At 42.2% G+C, this 22,893-nt stretch overlaps 1 protein-coding gene and 1 long non-coding RNA gene across 3 annotated transcripts in view; one reads left to right on the plus strand and one right to left on the minus strand.

Moving 5' to 3' along the window:
* The window catches only part of SPACA9 (sperm acrosome associated 9), a 468,643-nt gene that overhangs the window by 181,461 nt on the left and 264,289 nt on the right, over positions 1-22,893 (minus strand). The window lies entirely within an intron of this gene.
* Positions 1-22,893, plus strand: part of LOC114672710 (uncharacterized) — a 25,974-nt gene continuing 3,081 nt past the window's right edge. Inside the window, exons 1-4 of the long non-coding RNA XR_013405356.1 lie at positions 1-360; positions 1,653-1,730; positions 2,019-2,134; positions 20,547-20,728. This is a non-coding gene — a long non-coding RNA (uncharacterized LOC114672710). The remainder of the gene's footprint in view (positions 361-1,652; positions 1,731-2,018; positions 2,135-20,546; positions 20,729-22,893) is intronic.

The following is a 22,893-nucleotide window of genomic DNA, read 5'->3' on the forward strand; positions in this document are numbered from 1 at the left end:
ACCACCACTTTAAGAAACAATCGGCGTCATCTGGTGAAGTGCAGCTGCGTGCCTGGTGAACGAGCCAGCCACGAGACGCCGCAGGTGCGCTGCTGTATGCGTCAGCGCACCAGAGGAGCTCCTTAAGCCTGCGGATTTTGAGGCCCCAGATTCTTGCCTTCCACCTGCAGACAGGCCGAGGCACCACTTTGAGAAACAGTTCCCAAGGGTGAAGCTGCAAGCAAGGGCAGGAGGGCATGTAGCTGAGGGACTCGCCGGAGGTCCCAGCTGGAGTCCCTGGATTGAGTCGCCCCTACTTCTTGTGCTTCCCCGAGGTGTTCCAGGGGCTCTTGGAGCGCCGCATTGAAATCGATGTCCTCGGTGAGTATCCTAAGCAGGGGACCCAGGGTGGTAGATGTTAGGGCTTCTCGAGAAAGAACGCCAGGGATGTTCCTCATATTGTCAAAAGCCTCCCTCTCATCCCCAACTTCCTTCGCACATTTTAGGAGAAAAGAGGGAAGGGAAGAAAAGGGAACAAAACCTGAAAACGGAGGCACAGCCATCTCTGTCGTTAGCTGTGGAGGGCTGGGCTGTGGTCCTGGCGGGAACATGGCCCTTCAGCACCTGGGGAGATGAGCGCGGAGTTCTGAGCTTTCCTCTACCTTTAAAAGCTGTGTTGGAGGAGTCTGGGCTATGGGGAAACTAAGCATCCCGGTTTGCCTGGGACTGAGCGAGTTCCCAGACATGGCATTCCACTTTGCAAAGCGGGCCAGTCCTGGGAGAGCCTGGATGAGTTGGTCACCCCGCCAGTCTGAGTGGATCCTGGAACCACAGGCCAGCTGCTTTCAGGATGGAGACATTCAGCCAAGCCTGGGGCAGGGCACCATCGCGGTCCTCTATGTACATGGATGCTAGAGGAAGAAGAAGGGAGGAAGGAAGGAGAAGGCACCAGATCCACAAGCCCCTGCCTTCTGCAGGCTCCCTCCAGCACCTGCAATTTTTTTTTTTTTTTTTTTTTTTTTTTTTTTTTTGAGTCTGAGTCTTGCTCTGTCACCAGGCTGGAGTGCAGTGGCCCGATTTCAGCTCACTGCAACCTCTGCCTCCCAGGTTCAAGAAATTCTCCTGCCTCAGCCTCCCGAGTAGCTGAGATTACAGGCACCCACCACCATGCCCAAGCAGTTTGTGTATTTTTTTTTTTTTTTTTTTGAGACGGAGTCTCGCTCTGCCGCCCAGGCTGGAGTGCAGTGGCCGGATCTCAGCTCACTGTAAGCTCCGCCTCCCGGGTTCACGCCATTCTCCTGCCTCAGCCTCCCAAGTAGTTGGGACTACAGGCGCCTGCCACCGCGCCCGGCTAGTTTTTTTTTTTTTTTTTGTATTTTTTAGTAGAGACGGGGTTTCACCGTGTTAGCCAGGATGGTCTCGATCTCCTGGCCTCGTGATCCGCCCGTCTCGGCCTCCCAAAGTGCTGGGATTACAGGCTTGAGCCACCGCGCCCGGCCAGTTTGTGTATTTTTAGTAGAGACGGGGTTTCACCATATTGCCCAGGCTGGTCTTGAACTCCTGACCTCGTGATCCACCTGCGTCGGCCTCCCAAAGTGCCGGGATTACAGGCGTGAACCACTGTACCCGGCCTGAGCACCCTCTTTTGACAAAGCTTAACATCGTGCCCACAGCCAAGGAGAAGGATGGAGTCCAGCCAATGACAGCAGGTGTGGACTGAAGGGTGAATCTGGAGCTAAGTTAATCAATCAGTAAGTGGCTCCATATGTATTACTGATTTGTTCCTTTTTGTAGCTGAGCAATACACCGTTGTATAGCTATTCTACATTTTATTTATATAGTCACCTATTGATGGATACCTGAGTTGTTTTTAGATTTTGAGTATTGTGACTAAAACTGCTATGAATATTAGCACAATTTATTTTTGACTATTCATTTTGGACCCAGAAACCTTGCTAATGTCATTTAATTCTAATAACTTATCAGTTGATTCTTTTATACTTTTTTCATACCCAATCATATTTTTTGTTTTGTGACAGGGTCTTGCTCTGTTACCCAGGCTAGGGTGCCGTGGTGCCACTGTAGCTCACTGCAGCCTGAACTCCTGGACTCAAGTGATCCTCTGCCTCAGCCTCTTGAGTAGCTGGGACTACAGGTATAGACCATTATGCCTGGCTAATTGTTTTTATTTTTTGTGGAGATAGGATCTCCCTATGTTGCCCAGGCTACATGCCCAATCCTATTGATTGAGAATATGATATCTTTTATCCAATCTTGTTTTTTTTCTTTTTCCTAAGAGACAGCGTCTCGCTCAGTCACCCAGGCTGGAGTGAGGTGGCGTGATCATGGTTCACTGAAGCCTCAAACTCCTGGCCTCAAGTGATCCTCCTGCCTCAATCTCCCAAAGTACTGGGATTACAGGTGTGGCCCCTTTTCCCCAATCATTGTACCTTTCTCTTTCTTGCCTTATTGGAATGACCAGGACTGACAGTGCAATGTTGAGTAGAATAGATGTGTCTAGCTCCACTGGGTCTTCTGGGTAACACGGCTCAAGTGACAGGCCAGCTTGCATCCCAGCCTGAACCTGGAGTCCTCTCTTGCTATGGACCTCACTCAAAGCTACCAGCCTTTTCAGTTATTCAGGAAGTGAGCCAGAGCTAGGTCCCTGGGAGAGGCTGCCAGAAGCTCTTTGCCTCTTTCTCAGTGGTAGGAAGTAAAAGGTGCAAGAACTTGGTTTTTGCCTTAAAGGCAATGCCATGGCATGCCTTGGACCATTGGATCCATAAAAGCTTCATTGTGATTACAGGACCCAGAATCACTGTAGTATTTTTCATCGACTTTCTGGCACACAGATGCCCCACATTCAAGCAGTTGCCACCTTCCTGTTTCCCAAGTCCAGTTAGGATGCTGCCGTCAACATAACAGAGCAGCATGATGGTTTGTGGAGCAGGAAGACAAATGTCTTTGGATTATGTTGTAATGAAGAGCAGATGAGCTCGGGTGGGGAAGAAATCGAGATCCAAAGGAACATACCCATTTATAAATATATAATCAACGAATGTCATACTGATCAACAAAAAAACACTGTGAATGTATGTAGGTAGGTAGCCAGCAAGTGGCTAGTGAGTTGTAGTGGATTTTTAGCTCTATTTAATTGCAATTAGAGCTACAGTAGTTATACATCCTAGTTTCAGTAGCAGACATTGAATTTGTGTCGCTGGTTGTGTTGAGCTTGCTCTGACAGGCTGCATTTCATGATTATTTTATTATTTATTTATTTATGAGACAGAGTCTCACTCCATCACCCGAGCTGGAGTGCAGTGGCATGATCTCAGCTCATGGTAACCTCCACTTCCTGGGTTCAAGCAATTATCCTGCATCAGCTGCCTGAGTATCTGGGATTACAGGCGTGCATCACCACCACACCTGGCTGACTTTTGTATTTTTAGTAGAGACGAGGTTTCACCATGTTGGCCAAGCTGGTCTCGAACTCCCGACCTCAAGTGATCTGCCCACCTTGGCCTCCCAAAGTGCTGGGATTACAGGCGTGAGCCACTGCGCCTAGCCTGCCTGTCATAATTCTTCATCACGCTAGCTCTGACATTTTAGGCTTCATGCTGCATTACCAGTGCCTCTTACAGTCGCTCCTGCAGTGCGTCTGGTACATCCTATAACATCCCCCAGCAGGGTCAGATTAGCCTCAGTTTCTTCATACAAGTTAACAGAACCCTGGGGCAAGACAGCAAATGTGAATTTCAGTCTTTCCTAGGAGATTGCAAACTGTTTCTGATCCTCTTCTCTGATGGGGATTGAAAATAATGCCTTTGCCTCATCAATGCACCACACATCAGTTTCCAGGGCTTTTGGTATACTCGGTGAAGACCTTACGTCTGCCACAGCAGCTGCAGGTGGGGCCCTGGCTTGATTGCATTTATGGTAACCCCCTCTCCTGTCAGATCTATCAGGTTGGGCAGGGACCAGCCTGGCACATTAAACAGGGATGTGACGGAGGCCACCACCAACTTGATCTTTAAATCTTTGCAGGTGATATTGATCTTTAGGATTCCACCTGAGTTACAGCATTGCTCTTTTTTATTTATTCATTTTATTTTTTGAGAACGGAGTTTTACTCTCATCACCCAGGCTGGAGTGCACTGGCACAATCTCCGCTCACTGCAACTTCCGCCTCCCAGGTTCAAGCGATTCTCCTGCCTCAGCCTCCCAAGTAGCTGGGACTACAGGCGTGCACCACCACACCTGGCTAATTTTCATATTTTTAGTAGAGATGGAGTTTCACCATGTTGGCCAGGCTGGTCTCGAACTCCTGATCTCAGGTAATCTGCCCACCTCGGCCTCCCAAAGTGCTGGGATGATAGGCATGAGCCACCCCACCCGGCCTGCTCTGTTTTACTATCTTGGCTGTGGCAGAAGTTTTAGGAGCTTGCACTTGGCCGTTTCTCCACAGGTGAGAGAACCAATGCCATGTACATGCATCCCAAATAGGAACTCAGGGATTAGAGAGATGATCACGGAATGGGCTTTCAAGCCCCTGGTCCCTCGCTTTCAGTTAAAATCAAGTAACACCCCCATTCTCTACCCATCTAACTCACCCTAAGAACACCATGGTCTATTAGCCATTGCCACAGAGCACTGCGGGACAAGACTTCCTGATCACCACTCCAGTCTGACTGCCTACGGTGGTCATTATCTTTGCTTTTCTTTCTTTCCTTTTTCCTTTTTTTTTTTTTTTTTTTTTTTGAAACAGGGTCTGGCTTGCCCAGGCTGGAGTGTAGTGATATGGTCTAGGCTCACTGCAACCTCTGCCTCCCAGGTTCAAGAGATCCTCCCACATCAGCCTTGTGAGTAGCTGGGACTACAGGTGCATGCCACCATGCCTGGCTAATTTTTGCATTTTTTGTCAAGACAGTGTTTCACCACGTTGCCCAGGCTGGTCTCAAACTCCTGAGCTCAAGTGATCTACCTGCCTCAGCCCCCCCCGAAGTGCTGGAATTACAGGTGTGAGCCACCATGCCCAGCCATATTTTCTTTTCTTTAACAGTTGAGTGCTGTGACTTAGTCTCTGCTATTCCAGAATACTATCATCATGGACACTAGGAAGTCCAATTCTTTATCAGCAAGTCCTACTGTCAATCCTGGCCTCCAGGACAGCCACTACAGAGCCTCTCAGTGACTCCAGTGCCCCCTCCCCAACTTTAGCCAAAAGTGCGTCCTCTCATTGGCCACTCTCATGTGTCTACTTCTTTCGTTCTAAGGAGCCTACAGATATCTCTCTCTCAGATGCCCCAGGCTGAGGCAGTTAATGGTATTTACATATCTGAGGCCCACCTTAGTGTCTATCTTCAATGAGCCATCATCCATCATTATACAGAACAATCTCTAGGTGTCCTTGCCACGTTAGACCCTGAGTCACAGAGAGTGCATCCATATCAGTGAGCAGTTCCTTTACCCAGCCTCATGTTCTCAATCTCTCTTGCCTCAAGCTCCCTGACTTCTGACATGTGCAGGTACTGCAACCCTCACAGTTCTTTAGAGAGTAAACAATGCCCTCCCATAGCCATGACTGTGATTCCCCATGTGGGCCAGTTGGAAACTTAACCCAAGTGATTGACACAGAGGAAGTGATGGGAAGTGAGGGTGAACTTGGAAGAGGGAAAATATCATCTTGTGAGGCTTTAGACGAGGTCTTTGCCTGATCTCCAAGCAATGGGAGGGGCTCTCCTTCCTAGAGGGGCAGGGAACAAAATCTGCAGCTGATGGGATTCAAAGGAATGGAGGATTTGGTGTTTTCAAGTGCATCCGCCCAAATGTCTCCACCCCACATCTCATATCAAGGACCTTACCATATCAAGGATACTTGATAAGGTATCCTTATCAAGAGCCTACCTTGAATATAGGAAGTGATATGGTTTGACTATGTCCCCACCCAAATCTCACCTTGAATTGCATTGTAATAATCCCCATGTGTCAAGGGTGGGGCCAGGTGGAGATAATTGAATCACAGGGGTGGTTTCCCCGTGCTGTTCTCGTGATAGTGAATAAGTCTCATGAGATCTGATGGCTTTATAAAGGGGAGTCCCCCTGCACAAGCTCTCTTGCCTGCCAGCATATAAGATGTGACTTTGCTCCTCATTCACCTTCCGCCATGATTGTGAGGCCGCCTCAGCCATATGGAACTATGAGTCAATGAAACCTCTTTCCTTTATAAGTTATCCAGTTTCGGGTATGTCTTTATTAGCAGCATGAGAACAGACTAACACAGGAGGCCTTGTTGGCTGTGCATTCAGACTCCTCTGTAGTTGCCAGGACTGTGGGACCTACTGCCGACTGGCAAGTGAACCAATTCCAAAATCTCATCCTGAGGGACTACATGCTAGGGCTACTTATGGTATCAATTGTCTTTGTTTTCTTTCTGTGAAATAGGGAATTTGGTGTGGAGAGTTTCTTCGGGAAGTGATGGTAAGAAGCAGTGAGGAAAGTGAGAACAGAGAAGGGAAAGACCTTTCAATGGTGGGTCAGTAGTGGATTACCGGTAGGAGAAACTGCAGCTCTGTCGCACAAGGGAGGCTCTGAGAAACCACACAGAGCCCTGATCAGACCGAGACATTTATCCCCCCCAGTCCACATTGTGCATTGGTCGAGGGTTCCCTCTGAAACTGTTGACCCTCACACTTCTGGGATGGGGCTGAGCAAGCCACCGCAGTGCTGGAGAAGCCCCTCAGGCAGAGAAGACACAGATCTCAAGGGAGGAAGGCAAACTGTTAGCCCTTAGTATTCTGGAAAATGTCTACCGTAGCTGCTGGTAAACTCAGGAGGGCAAAGAGGATATGGGATCAATAAAAATCTTAAAAATGCCCAGAGATAAAAAACACATTACATGTAGGAAAAAGTAATTTAAAACAACGGATGCCAGAAAGCAGTATCACTAGGTATTTTTAAGGATCTGGGGGAAACGTATATATGTACACACACACATATATATATGTACATATATTTATAATCTCCACTATACCCTATGAAAGCATTCTTTAAAAGGATTAAATGAATAAATGCATATAAGCCAGTCTTATTAAAAAATGATATATATGTATCTGTCTATCTATATATTGGATAAACAAATGCTGAGCAAATTTGTCCGCAGCAGAGCTGCACGATGATAAACCTGAAAAGAACTGTATGGTGTAGGGAAATAACAGTATCTAATGAAATAAATTCATTAGAACTTGGATCCACAGTTCTAATGAAGAACACCCATGTTAAGGTAGGGAAATAACAGATGCAAACTTAGATCCACAGTTCTAATGAAGAACACCCATGTTAAGAGATGGAGTCTCGCTCTGTCTCCCAGGCTGGAGTGCAGTGGCACAATCTCAGCTCACTGTAACCTCTGCCTCCTGGGTCCAAGCAATTCTTCTCCCTCAGCTTCCCAAGTAGCTGGGATTATAGGCACCCCCACCACACCCAGCTAATTTTTGTATTTTAAGTAGAGAGAGTTTCACCATGTTGGCCAGGCTGGTCTTGAACTCCTGACCTCAGGTGATCTGCCCACCTCGGCCTCCCAAAGTGCTGAGATTACAGGTGGGATTACAGGATTACCACACCTGGCCTCTAGTGTTCTATTTTTGAAGTGTTCTAGTTTTAAATCCCCTATCAGCTTAATCATAACCTACTTTCAGTACTCTTTAAGTGGTTGCTCTAAAGAAAACTTTACTTATCAAAGTACCATATGGATTAGTAGTTTTACCTATTCCTAGATGATGCAAGGATGTAAAGAATCTACCATCTCCTGACTTAGTTGTTATTGTCATGTGTTTTATTTCAAAATCTCTCAGACCATTGTCAACCCAATAAATAACAGAGAGAGGCGCTCTCTAAAAGAAAAAGATCTTTATTTGGGAATAGAGCATTGCGATGGGAATATGCATGTCCTGATAAGCTATGTGCATATTCAGGGAGGTAAAGACAGACAAAGGTTTCTAAAGGGAAAAATGAATATTACGTAACTGTTCTTGAAATTAGCCTTGGCAACACCAGTCTAAGGTTGGACAGGCAGTTGCTGGGTAGATGTCCTTGCAGAAGTACTCTTTGTGTAAGGTCATGGTGGCCTTTGTGCAAGGTTGTGGTTTTTGCCATCTTTCATGAGTGTTTTTGTTATCAGGTATATAAGCATGAGAACTCTCTCTTAATGCCCTTCCCCAGCTCTACTTGTCAGGTGGTTGTGTGTGTGTGTGTGTTTTTTTGTTTTTTTTTTTTTAAACACTAGTGGCTTCATTTTGATTCTGAAAACATTTACATTTTCCTCTTTCAATCAAGATCTTTCTCTGAAAGCATCACTGGTCAGTCATCCTGTAGTTTTGATGTCTCTTGGTGCTGGAATAGACTATCACAATTGCTGGTCTTGTCTCACACTGGGGGGAATGACTGATGACTAGGAGTCAGCATCAAAAATCTTTTAGCCACATTTGAGCAACAAGGGAGGTTTGAAGAGAGTAGCTCTCAGGCTAAGTGTACTTGGAGTCCGTTATTAAGTTCAATTTTGTCTGTGTCATAGTCTTTTTGTTTGTTTGTTTGAGACAGGGTCTCCCTTTGTCACCCAGGCTGGAGTGCAGTGGCACGACCATGGCTCACCGCAGCCTCGACCCCCCAGGCTCAAGCACTCCTCCTGTCTTTCGCCCCCCAACTAGCTGGAAATACAGGTGTGTGCCACCACGCCTGACTAATTTTTGTTTGTATTTTTTGTAAGAGACAGGGTTTCACTATGTTGCCCAGGTTGGTCTTGAACTCCTGAGCTCAAGCAGTCTGCCCACCTCAGCTTCCAAAATGCTAGGATTACAGGTGTGAGCCAGCATGCCTGGACTGTTCCACAGTCTTTTGTTATAGTCTCAAAGTACTGGACCCGCATTATTTTGTTAGGAGTTGTACTTCTGTAAAAAATGTAACAAGTAACAGTCACAAAGTTTAAAAAACACCTTTGGGGCCGGGCGCGGTGGCTCAAGCCTGTAATCCCAGCACTTTGGGAGGCCGAGACGGGTGGATCACGAGGTCAGGAGATCGAGACCATCCTGGCGAACACGGTGAAACCCCGTCTCTACTAAAAAATACAAAAAACTAGCCGGGCGAGATGGTGGGCGCCTGTAATCCCAGTTACTTGGGAGGCTGAGGCAGGAGAATGGTATAAACCCTGGAGGTGGAGCTTGCAGTGAGCTGAGATCCGGCCACTGCACTCCAGCCCGGGCAACAGAGCGAGACTCCGTCTCAAAAAAAAGAAAAAAAAAAAAAAACACCTTTGGGAGGCCAAGGCGGGTGGATCACAAGGTCAGGAGATCGAGGCCCCTGGCTTACATGGTGAAACTCCATCTCTACTAAAAATACAAAAAAATTAGCGGGGCGTGGTGGCAGGTGCCTGTAGTCCCAGCTACTCGAGAGTCTGAGGCAGGAGAATGGCGTGAACCCAGGAGAAGGAGCCTGCAGTGAGCCGAGATTGCGCCACTGCACTCCAGCCTGGGTGACAGGGTGAGACTCCGTCCCCCCCGAAAAAAAGAAAAAAAAGGGAAAACACAAAGTAAAATTAACAGTAATAGAACAATTTCCGTTTGCATCGTGGTTTTGTGCCATGAACCTAGGCTTGAAGACAATAATTGAATAAATCAAATGACTGTAGGGAATTAGGTGAGACCTGTTGTAACTATGTGGCCTGTTTTTAAATTTTGTGTATGTGGGTCTCATATTTTCCGGATGAATTTATCCAAGTATAGCAAGTAGTATTGGAAATAGCACAGATATTTTCTTACTAAACAAAGGATACAAAAGAATGTTTAGGTTAGTTTTTGTTAAGTTGCCAGATAGCAATATTTCGATTATACCACTATCCTGCCCAGTGAAAAAGGTAGCATTAAGGGGGGAAGTCTTTTTATGACATGGAGTCTTGTTCTGATGTCCTGGCAAAAGCTGTCTACAGTGTAAAAACTTCAGCTTCTCCTCCTGGTTTGTAGTTTGAACCTCTCTGGTCATGATATTGGGTGGTTTGGTGAACTTTTGGTACAGTCCATACATCAAGCGCAAGACTTGTTCCTTAACATTTTTCTAGTTTTAACTAATAGTGAAGAGTTGCAGCCAAATATTGGAGAAAATTAGAAGAATCAGGATCTAGCCCAGTTTCCAGGCAACAGGAACTTAAAAACAATATGCAGGGCTACAGTTGAATGACAGGTGTATTATAATTATTCTTCAGAAACCTAACTGTTTCTCTTAACATTGACCTCATAAGAATCACATATTTTAACTTCTTAAGGCTAGGGAGCCAAACTGAAGAAGACTTCGTTATTTTTTATTTTATTTTTATTTTGAAACAGAGTCTCACTCCATTGCCCAGGCTGGAGTGCAGTGGCTTGATCTTGGCTCACTGCAACCTCCACTTCCTGGGTTCAAGTGATTCTCCGGCCTCAGCCACCCAAGTAGCTGGGATTGCAGGGGAGCATCACAATGCCCAGCGCATATATATATACACACACACACACACACACTCTCTCTCTCTATATATATATACACACACTATATATATAAAAATACTATATGTAAAATACTATATATAAAATACTATATACTATATATATATAAAATACTGTAAAATACTATATACTATATATATATAGTATATAGTATTTTATATATAGTATTTTACATATAGTATTTATAGTAGAGATGGGGTTTCGCCACGTTGGCCAGGCTGGTCTTGAACTCCTGACCTCAAGTGATCCACCCACCTCAGCCTCCCAGTGCTCGGATTACAGGCATGAGCCACCACGCCCAGCCCCAAGGCAGACTTTAGATTTTACTTACAGTCTTAAGGTTGTTCTTGGGCTTATGAGGAAGCAACAATTACTTAATAATATAAACACTTTAATAAACTCTTAAAGTCAGGCTTTTTATGCACATTTTAAAATATGACATTTTAGTCAAAGCCTGGTGGTATAACCAATGTTTCCCATTGTATCCTGCTTATAAAGAAAGATCAGAATTTTACTGAACTTATGTAAACAATCATATTGTCATAAAAAAAGGATACTCATAACTGGTTTCTGACTTTTTGAGGAATCAAGTAGGGAGAAAAGGTAAATGCTTCCATCTTCATTCACAAAAGTATACTTTACCAAATTGTAAACTATAGATAGCTTATGGAAGAAAATGTGGCTGGGTGTGGTGGCTCATGCCTGTAATCCCAGCATTTTGGGAGGTTGAGGCAAGAAGATCACTTGAGCCCAGGAGTTTGAGACCAGCCTGGGCAATAGAGTGAGACCTCATCTCTAAAAAAAAAAAAAAAAAAAAAAGTTTTTAAATTAGCCGAGCATGGCGCCATGCACCTGCAGTCCCAGTTACTTGGGAGGCTGAGGTAGGAGGATGGCTTGAGCCCAGGAGGTTGAGGCCATGGTGAGCTGAGATCATACCACTGCACTCCAGGCTGGGTGACAGAGAGCCCCTGTCTCAAAAAAAGAAAAGAAAATACCCTTACCTCTGGAAAACAAAACATTTATGTAAAGAACCAACCATGTTTTAAATAAAAGTCATAAAATGTTATCTTTATGAGTTACTTAATTTCATGTAATTAATTTTTCATTGTGCTTGATCTTTTTTTTTTTTTTTTTTTTTTGTTGAGACAGATTCTCTCTTTGTCGCCCAGACTGGAGTGCAGTGGCCGGATCTCAGCTCACTGCAAGCTCCGCCTCCCGGGTTCACGCCATTCTCCTGCCTCAGCCTCCCGAGTAGCTGGGACTACAGACGCCCGCCACCTCGCCCGGCTAGGTTTTTGTATTTTTTAGTAGAGACGGGGTTTCACCGTGTTAGCCAGGATAGTCTCGATCTCCTGACCTTGTGATCTGCCCGTCTTGGCCTCCCAAAGTGCTGGGATTACAGGCTTGAGCCACCGCGCCCGGCCTGTGCTTGATCTTGAGTAGCAGTTCTATGAACCCACCAGTTTCTTTATTAGAGTTCTATAAATTTTCATTCAGCCCATTAATCTTAAATTATCAAAAATCTGTGTTTGGGAGCACTTGTTAGAGTCTTTTCCATGAAAAGCAATTTTGGACTTTAACTGATTGCACACGTTTTTAGAGAAGAATTCAAGACAATAACTGTGGCTGAAAATCTGATGAAAGTTCCCAATTGACAAAGAAACTTAGTTATTTTTACCATGTGTAGCATTTGTCTTTTTATCAAGACAGAGTTTCACTCTTGTTGCCCAGGCTAGACTGCAATGGCGCAATCTTGGCTCCTGGGTTCAAGCACTTCTCTGCCTCCCGGGTTCAAGCAATTCCCCACCTCCCGGCTTCAAGCTGTTCTCCTACCTCAGCCTCCCAAGTAACTGGGATTACAGGCATGCACCACCACACCAGGCTAATTTTGTATTTGTAGTAGAGATGGGGTTTCTCCATGTTGATCAGGCTGGTCTTGAACTCCTGACCTCATGATCCACCTGCCTCAGCCTCCCACAGTTCTGGGATTACAGGTGTGAGCCACCGCACCTGGCCTACATGTAGCATTTTAAGATAATAACCAGAATCCTGACTATGATAGCATCACATCAGAACCATCAGACTTCTTTAAATTTCATGCAGTCTTTAGAATACTCCCATTAATAACACATCTTTACAAGCATCACTTTAGAAAAAAATTAATGTAACCAAAATTATGACTGATAAAATCAGATTTTGTGATTTTATATAATTTTTGGAACATTTACATCAATAATATACCCATAAATGTAACTGAAAGAAGATCTAGTATCACTATCATTTGACAATGTTTCACATATAACTTACCACATCAGCTTAATCATTTAGTATCTCTACAAGGTAAGAGATACATCCTGGCCAGGTGCAGTGACTCACGCCTGTAATCCCAAAATTTGGGGAGGCCAAGGTGGGCAGATCATGAGGTCAGGAGATCAAGACCATCCTGGCTAACACGGTGAAACCCTGTCTCTACTAAAAATAAAAAAAAATTAAAAAAAAGGGCCGGGCGCGGTGGCTCAAGCCTGTAATCCCAGCACTTTGGGAGGCCGACACGGGCGGATCACGAGGTCAGGAGATCGAGATCATCCTGGCTAACACGATGAAACCCCATCTCTACTAAAAAATACAAAAAACTAGCTGGGCGAGGTGGGGGGCGCCTGTAGTCCCAGCTACTCGGGAGGCTGAGGCAGGAGAATGGCATAAACCTGGGAGGCGGAGCTTGCAGTGAGCTGAGATCCGGCCACTGCACTCCAGCCTGGGTGACAGAGTGAGACTCCATCTCAAAAAAAAAAAAAAAAAAAAAAAGATTTACTGAAGTCATGTGAACTAAAAAGTATTTAGGTAAATTACTATTTTATATTAGCATTCATTTATCTAAATAGAATTCCTTGAGGGATTTCTGGTTGACTATACTAGATTTTTATATGTAGACGCAACATAAAATGTAATACATACACATGTATGTAAACACACCTAAACACATACACATCATGTACACATACACAATAATCTTACAGCTTTCAGTTTAGAATTTTAGTCATGAGCTAGAAATACAAATTTATTCCTTTATAAAAGACAGATCTACATCACATTTCTGACAAAACTGGGATCTGTTCACATGGCTCAACTTTACTTTTCCCAATAGATAATCTAATAAAAGCTGTGGACCAAAATTTGAGGTGAAGCAGTTTTCATGGCAGTTTGATAATTTGAGGTGAAGCAGTTTTCATGGCAGTTTGATTTTTTAAAAACCTCTTTCACCTTCCTTATCCCATTTTTCAGTTTCAAATGAGGTTAGGGATACATTTTCAACGTTTACATTTTAGCTAGGACTGATCGAATTGAATAAGGAAGACGTCTTCAAGTAGCCTTGAACTAGTAACAAATCTTTCTTTGGCCAGTCTGGTTTGCTTTATTCGTAAATACAGATGGGGAAGAATTTTAGCAGTTTTCCCCCACCCCACAGCTTTTTCTTTTTGGCTTCAGCATGGCAGAAAAAGCAAAATTTTTATGTTGGACAGAGATACTGCATATAATTGCTCAGAGCTCAAGATTTTGACTCGTTTGACCCAGGAGCCAAACTTTTATAAACATTTATCTAGTTCTTTTTATTTTTAGATTATTTATTTTTCAATTAAGTGTTCCATCACTGCACATAATTGCTAGTCAGTCAAATCTAAATGTGTATTTCTAAAAGGTGTCTAGGTTACAATTTGTACACCAGTCCAAATTACTAGTGTAATTTGTAAAGCCATTCATTTAAAAGCCCTTTAAGACTACTACTTCCAGCCGGGCACGGTGGCTCACACCTGTAATCCCAGCACTTTGAGAGGCGAGGAGGGCGGATTACCTGAGGTCAGGAGTTCAAAACCAGCCTGGCCAACATGGTGAGTCCCCATCTCTACTAAAAATACAAAAAATTAACTGGATGTGGTAGCGGGCGCCTGCAATCCCAGCTACTTGGGAGGTTGAGGCAGGAGAATCACTTGAACCCGGGAGGCGGAGGTTGCAATGAGCCAAAATTGCGCCATTAAACTCTAGCCTGGGCAACAAAAGCGAAGCTCCATCTCAGGAAAAAAAAAAAAAAAGACTACTACTTCCTTTTTATTCTAAAACAATCTTGGTTGGAATGCCATAAACAATGAGTTTTATCTCAATACCAGTAGCACAGTCAGCAGATTCAACAGAGGCAGGAAAAAAGAGAATTTAGAAGACTCTACATGTTACCTCTATAGTTTCAGGTTTTGAATCTTGACCATTTGAGCTCTGAATTTTCCTTGATATAATTTTGCCTATCAGTTTAAACATGTGCACAAGAATGGGCCATAATATGTAACTGGCTGGAGTCCCAGAAAACCTGGCATGTCTTAATGTTTGAGAATGCCATTCTACTTCTTATCAATCTCTCAAGAGCAAAGAAAATCCTATAAATCCTGTCAGGAAATGTCAAGTGTTTACACCAGTGTTTTAGATGGTGGTGACTTCCCTAGTGGTTTTTTGTTTGTTTGTTTGTTTGTTTTGACGGAGTCTCGCTCTGTTGCTAGGCTAGAGTGCAGTGGCATGATCTCGGTTCACTGCAACCTCCACTTCCCAGGTTCAAGCGATTCTCCTGCCTCAGCCTCCTGAGTAACTGGGACTGCAGGTGCACACCACAATGCCCAGCTAGTTTTTATGTTTTTAGTAGAGACGGGGTTTTACCATGTTGGCCAGGATGGTCTCAATCTCTTGACCTCATGATCTGCATGCCTCCGCCTCCCAAAGTGCTGGGATTACAGGCGTGAGCTGCCACACCCAGCCTTCCCTAGTGGTTTTTAATTAGCTATCCCATACCTACCATTTAGAAATTTATTTTGGCTCTCAGAAGATTTTCAGAAACGAGGGAAAAGGGTTAAACCAAATCAAAAGAGACCAAGACAAGAGTGTTCACAAAAATTTTAACCCAGGCATTCGGATCAAACAAAACATTAAAATAGGCACACAGACCACACTAAAAATATATTCACCAGAAAAGACATACCTCACAGACAGAATGTAAATTCTGCAGAATATAGAGTTGGGTACCCAAAGCTCAGTGTTCAGAGAGACACTTGTCTTTATACCAAAAAGGGCTTGCCAGAAGACAAAAGGTCTTTTATCATCTAAGGAGGGGATGTATGGTCCTTTATTAAGGTGACCTTATCTAAACAAGATCCAAAATCATATTTTAAAAGCCTCTGCCAAAAAGTGGGAGGCTCAGCCTGAGAAAAGACTCACCAGGGCAGAAAAGGTGAGCTGCAGAAGCAGAGGGTACAGAAGGCTCACATGAGTACTGCACACTGGTTCCAGGAATCACTGATCTGATAGTGATCTTTTTTTTGGGTCTCACTTCTGACACCACATATGTCAGCATAACTAAGACATAGGCTTTCTGAAAGAAAAATATTTGGGAATAGAGCATTGCAATGGGGATACATGTACCATAGTAAACTGTGTGTGTTTTCAGGGAGGTAAAGGAAAACAAAGATTTTTAAGAAAAAAAATGAGGATTACATAATTGTTTTGAAAGAAGTATCCTTGGCTACAAAGGTCAATAATAAGTGTGATGCAAGTCTGAGGTTGGACAGGCAGTTGCTGGGCAGATATCTTTGAATAAGTATTTTTTTTTTTTTTTTTTTTGGTATAATGTTGCAATGGAGTTTGTGCAAGGTTGTGGTTTCTGCAGAGTATTTTATGATACTTTTTGTTATCAGGCATACAAGAATGAGAATCCTGTCTTTATGACCCTTCCCTGGCTCTATTTGTCAGGGTACTGTTGGGTTTTTTGTAGATTTAATATTAGTGAACCCATTTTGATTCTAACAACTTTTACAACATCCTATTTGCTTTATATTGTCATCATTTTTGCCCATCTATTTTCTGTTTTTCAGGCTCTTATTTGCTGCTTCTCTGGATTTCCTTTTATGTAGTAATACCCTTTAGAATTCCTTTTAACGATGGCTTGTTTGTAATCAATTATTTTTCATTTTTGTGTTAAAATGTCTTCCCTTTCATTATGACAGGATATTTTTGCTGAGTTCAGAATTCTAGGTTGGTATTTTCTTTCAGCATGTTGAAGACACCTTTCCATTGTCTTCTCACATTCATGATTTCCACTGAGAAGTAAGCTGTCATATCTTACTGATGCTCCTTTTAAGGTGACTTGTCTTTTGTCCTTGGTTCCTTACTTAAAGCTTTTCTTGTTTTTGATTTTTAGCAGTTTTACTATGATAGATTAGATATGCTTTTCGTTTTATTTGTCCTGTTTGGTGTTTATAGGGCTTCATGATTCTTTTAGTTATGTTTTGGAAAATTCCAAGTCATTATTTCTTCAAATATGTCTTTTGTCCCATTTTCTTTCTCCTTCCCTTCTGGGATTCTTATTACATTTATTTTGCTTATATCCTCCCATCATATCTCTAATGCTTTTTCCTGCATTTGGGGATTTTGTTTTTCTCTGCCTACATCATTCTGGATATTTTCTTCTTGCTTTTTCTGTAAAAGCCCAGATAGTGAATATTGTAGGCTTTGTGGGCCATGTGTGGCCTGTGTTGCTGCTTCTTTTGTAGCCCTGCACAAATGTAAACAATTCTCAAACTTATCTTTTATTTCTCTGAGAATATTAAACATGATTAAAGTTTATAACAACAACATAATTTGGATAACCTATTTTTCTCTGTTTTAAGAAAAACATGTTGTCTTATAGTCTAGTGTGCCTCGTTATTACTGTTTGGGGCTGGCTATTATTGATTGAATGCCAAACATTGTGATTTGAGGCCTAGGGATAGCCTCTTCCTTCAGAAGAAGACAATGAGCAGTTCTGACCAACCTAGATCACTTTAACCCAACTTCAAGTATTGAAATGATGTGAAGCTGGGCTTCAGTTTCTGTGGAAACCAGTCTGTTTGCAGTTCACCTTTTCTCGTAAGGTGTGCTCTTTTGGATTCCCAATCCTAAAAGTGGAGGTTTATTACCAGGATACCCGCTTTCTTGGTGGACAATGCTGTCTGATTTCTGTTATTGTTGTGCAACAATGTAAAAATCTCTGCTAATCTTTTTAGCCTCTCATCTCTTTCTTCTGGAACTGGCAGACTCATCTAAGAGAATAAACCTACCTTAGGTGCTGGGTTTGCCTCTCTGAGACTCCTCCTTCTCCCAGATATTCGCCTTGTAATTCCTGCCTGGTTCGGTCTCCAACACTTTCATATGTATATTTAAACATTTTTTGTCTAGCTTTTCTGATTGTTCTCAGCAGGAATATGTGTCTAAATTGTAAATTTATCACTGCTGAAATCCCTGCAATCAGTATTTCATTTAAATTATCTCAAAATAGGAGTAGCACAAATACTCTGGCCTTTTTTGAAGTTTCTTATTCAATGAACTTCAAGTGATGGGCTGAATTAAGCTCAAATACACCAATGGATGGGAGGACTAGCTTCATTTCATCTGAAGGAGTTTTAGAGGAAGAGTGAAATTAGCCAGACATATGAGAGAAAGGATTCACTACAGTGGTCTACTACATATGTCCTCCTTAGGAAAGGCTAAAATTCAAAATCTTGTCTTAATAAAGTTAAAAGTAACTGGTGTAGTGATGTTGAGAATCTCAGGTAAGACTGACAATTTGTACAAACCCATAATCTATGTGAACTGTTGGTGGGCGCCACAGAAGCAAGGTAGGGAACAGTGTTTGAGTTCATTTGCGGACCAACAGTATTCAAAACACAAATCCCAGATCAAAGGTGTGAACACCAACCAGGAATGCATTAGAAATAGCAGTTCTCAGGCTCTATCCCAAATCTACTGAATCAGAAATTCTAGAGGTGGGGTTCACCCTACCCAGTGTTTTAACAAATCCTCCAAGCTGTTCTGATGCACATGGATGAACCCATTGATAGACACTGCCTCTACCATAAGCACAGATGACTAGCTGCAAAAAATGCTGGTATATACTCATCTTTTCACAAATACATAATGCTTATAGAGATCATATTTTTCAGGGTCACTTTCCTCACCAAATACTATTTAATTGATATTGTCAAGAACATGTGGCCTAACATACTACTGAACCTCTGTTACTTCCCCTTACATTCCTCCTCCTTTTTCTGGAATAAACCACCTAAGACTTACTGACTTGGTTCTGAGGTAGTTGCTAGTGGTCAGTTCCCTAACATTTCCCTCACAGAGCTCTTTCTTTCTTGTCTGCCCATGCCTGGGCATTACTTAACTTTGTTGGGGGTGCTCAGGCTTTAAGAGGTTTCCAAGCTTTGCTATAAACGGTGGGAACTCCATAAAACAGACACGCAGTATACAAATAATTATTTATTTTGAATAAAAAAGTGGCCAAAATAACACTACGAATGGCTCTGTATACAAACCACAACATATTCAAGGTTATTTCACATTTACAAAACTGCCATTATGTACAGCACTAAATATTCACAGCAACTGTATTAGACTCTTAAGTTCTAGAATCATGGAAGCAATTGAAGGGAATTCAAAATGAGAAAGAGCTAAAACCAATGGTAGTTCGTTAATTGGAGAAATGGCCAACCAGCGACTTGGTAAAGAAACAGAGGTTCTGTTACCCTTTTAACAAGTAATAACTAAAATACGATTACCCCACAGGGCAATATACTGACAAACCACCCTCTCCAAATCTCCATTGCATTTTCTCCATAATCTTCTCCACTTCAAAATTTTCCTAGAAACCTCAGCTGTAATATTAGATTAAAAACGCAGGACACTGATATGTAGTCTTCAGGAAAAGGAGGTTAAGTAGTGCTAAGGATGTGGAATGGTCTGATTCAACCCAAAAAAGCCAGTTCAAACCCAAGAAAGAACTCTGCCCTCTTCTGGCATGAGTAGCTTTGTAGTGTTGAACACAGGGGAAGTGAACCACATTTATGAGGCAGGAAGTGACTCACTCATTCTACACGTCATGAGCACCTACCCTGTGCAAGGCACTTTACATTAGGTGCTGCAGGAACAACAAAGATAAAACAATTCCTGCCCTTGAGGAGCTTACAATCTAATAATGAAAACTATGTACATATATACAGTGGAGAGAAGTCACCAACTTTTCTGGATTGGGGAGTATTCCAAGCAAAATGCATTGTTACTAAATTTTTTTTTAACACCAAAATTCTATAAAACATTCCACCTAATGGTAAGGATTGAAAAAGCATCTCTTTTCCAAAACCTTACGTTTTTAGATGACTGTTCTTTTTATTTCAAAAAAAAAAAAAAAAGTCATATGTAAACACATATATAATTCAAAGCCAAGCACAAGATTTAGTACAGGCATTGGGTAAACATAAAACATGTATCACTCTACACAACATGGATTTATTTTTCTATATAGTCTTTTCTGTATAAACAAGTTTGATATTCACTTTCATACATCAAAGTACAAATCTGAGTCAAAGCCTTGAAAACATAATTCTTAGGACATTTTGCATTTAATTTTCCATTAGTGGAGAGAACCCTAAACCTTACCTACCAGTCTGTTAGCCAAATGTAAACCGATAAAGTATGAAATGCCTCAAAGCCATCATTATCTCTTACATTGTCCAGTTTGACCATTTTACAGGATTTTTTTAATGGAAGTAATAGGATTTCATGACAGTGAGGCAACTTTTTACTTTAAAAATAAGCATAATATTTAGAGCGCTAAAGTTCAATTCTACCCAACCCATTTACAGTGTTTCACTTAGCCTATACCTTATTTCAGCATGAGAATATAATCTTACACTTTTGTCAACTCTTCTCAAATCCAGAAAGAATGAATACCTTCTTAGATTATGTTGGCAAAGCATATAATATTGATCTAAACAACTCTCTGATTAGGACTCCAGATTTTATAGTAGGTCTTGGCCCTAGAGTACAGTTATGACTCAGAAAATACAAGATAAGCTGAACCACCTAATTAAAGGTGTTGGAGGAGAAACATCCGTATACTAAAAGAGTTAACCTCTTTCTAGGACAGCTTTGCAAATAACTATTCCTCTGTCAAATTTATTTCCACAGCAAGTTTTCAAAAACAGCACCATCTTAAACCATCTATGCAGATGGCAGGCTGCATCCTATCAATGAGACATGAACTGGCTAACAAGTCCTGATAATGATTTCTATCTGTGCCATGGAAATGAGTTTACAATCTTCTGAAAAACCCCACTTCTCATCAGGATAGTGATTCTGTACTACTTTAGGTAAGTAGAAGCAACTCAATATTCTTGGAGTTTGGCTGAATTCCATTTCACATGCTCTATACTAGGTTGAACAGCAGATCTTTACGCCAAAAACCTCTTTTAGCTTCAAGAAAGAGCAGTTCTAAGTATAACTATGAGAGACCTGAGACATAGTCTAAAGCTGTTTGAGGCTGCCAGTTGATACTTGCACTAACGGCGAAAATAAAAACAATTCATCAGTTAGATCCTTTAGAGGGATTTTTGATGACCCAACCTTGAGGGCAAAGGTTCCATTCTTGAGACACTCCCCAGTCTCACTGAACTGCTAAACTCCAGCCCACAGAAGAGCTGTGAAAGAACATAAAGATACATCATAATGAATTATGGAAACCATGCAGAGACTCAGAACAGTTCGTGGTGGGCTAATTTTAAAGACATTCCTGGATTTGTCTGCCTATTTGCTGTCTGCACTTACTTAGAATATAACCCATTCAGCTTAGCTTAAGCATAATTTTTGCTTATGAAGAAGAATATTGGCTGGGGGTGGGAGCGAGCGGAAACAGGTGGTGGGAAGGAGCTAAAATTTCACATCCCTTAGCCCGAAGTCAAACCAAGAGCTACTGAGCACCCTGACAAGGAAATTATAGTTAAGTTTTGAAGAAAACCAGATATAAATAATACTATTACCTTTAGAAAGAAATATTACCAATAGTTTCTTCTAGGAAGTGAGACCCACTACACAATTCAGCTTTTAGAAATTTGACCATTAATCCATTTTTCTTTCCAACATGTAATCTGTTAGCTCTGACTGTGTTCTAAAGCAGAGAGAGCTAAAGGAATGGAAACCAAGAGGGCATCTGGGGGAAGGAAAGGCAAGAGAGAGAGGTCAGGAGCAGAAAGGATGGAAAGATCCTGTGCCAATCAACCAGTGACCCTAATTCCTGGTTCCATTCCAGGAATTGCAGTAATGCACCCAACTCTGAGGCAGTGTAACTGCTGCAGGGGAAAGATGCCCACAGAACCAGTATTGTCATTCTCTTAACAAGCACCAATGAGCATCAACTGCTTTTGCATCTTATTTGATACCATGATAATTACAAAATAATTGAAATATTTGATTATTGCCTTTTAAGAGTCTTTTCACCTAATTAATGTGTTAAACTTGCTGATAGGTCCAGCCTACATACTTCAACATTAACATTCTCAGAAACTTCTTGGAAAAGCAGAAAAATGTCACGTTCAACCATGAGCTTTGCCAGTGGCTCTAATGACTTCTGACATTGAAAAATAATTGGTAGTTTTGGCAGATATAATAGTAGGTAGAGATTGCTTGAAGTCTGCCTGGTGGACACGTAAGGATTTCAGAATGAATATCAAGCATAACAAGCTACCAATTTCTTATCTAGAATAATAGGAACAAATTAACCCCAGGCAGAGAAAACGTGATACATATGTGGATATCAGACTCCCAAAATGCAACCATGTTGTAGCTTAAAGGGTCTAATTGTATAGAATCTTTGCTCCTGTACTTTAAATGCAGTGCGGCAATAGCACTTCCACTATTTCTCCAGTTCCTCAGTTATGGTCACAGCTGAAAGCAACTGGAAATCTACCAAATAAGACCAGGCAAATTTTAGGAAGGTACAGAGGTGTAGGTATCTAAGTTTGAACTGCAAGAGGCAATTAAAAACTTCTAGTGCCATTCTCACTTTTCCAAGGTGCACCAAGCAACACACTCATGAGGTATGCTGACTCTCAGAGAAATTCAGAAGCACTATTTGTGAGGCTGCCATTAACTGAAAATCTCCTGTTTCCCCAGCTCTGTAGCTTAACCTCCATGGGTGTGGGACAGGGACAAGGGCAGGGAAAGGCCTTCTAACTGGGTGTTTGGAAACTTGGGGCAGGCAGGTGGTGGCTCGATTTTAGGGTCTTAATGCCACTGGGTCCAGTCCCTGCAGTGAGTCCACGTTCTAGAAAAACTGTTGCCATGTTTACTCCTATAGAGACATACAAAAAAAATTGGGAGATCCTCTCTAGTTACTCTCAATAAATTTTCTCAAAAATGCACAACTGCTTTAAATAAAAACCTAAGTTTTAAATGGCAGCAGCCCAAAATTCCCAGTAAGAACAAATCTCCACTGATTCTAATGCAGGTGGCGGGGGGGCAGAATATGCCATAATGATTA

Source organism: Macaca mulatta, chromosome 15, assembly GCF_049350105.2.
Source record: "Macaca mulatta isolate MMU2019108-1 chromosome 15, T2T-MMU8v2.0, whole genome shotgun sequence".
NCBI classification, from domain to species: Eukaryota; Metazoa; Chordata; class Mammalia; order Primates; family Cercopithecidae; genus Macaca; species Macaca mulatta.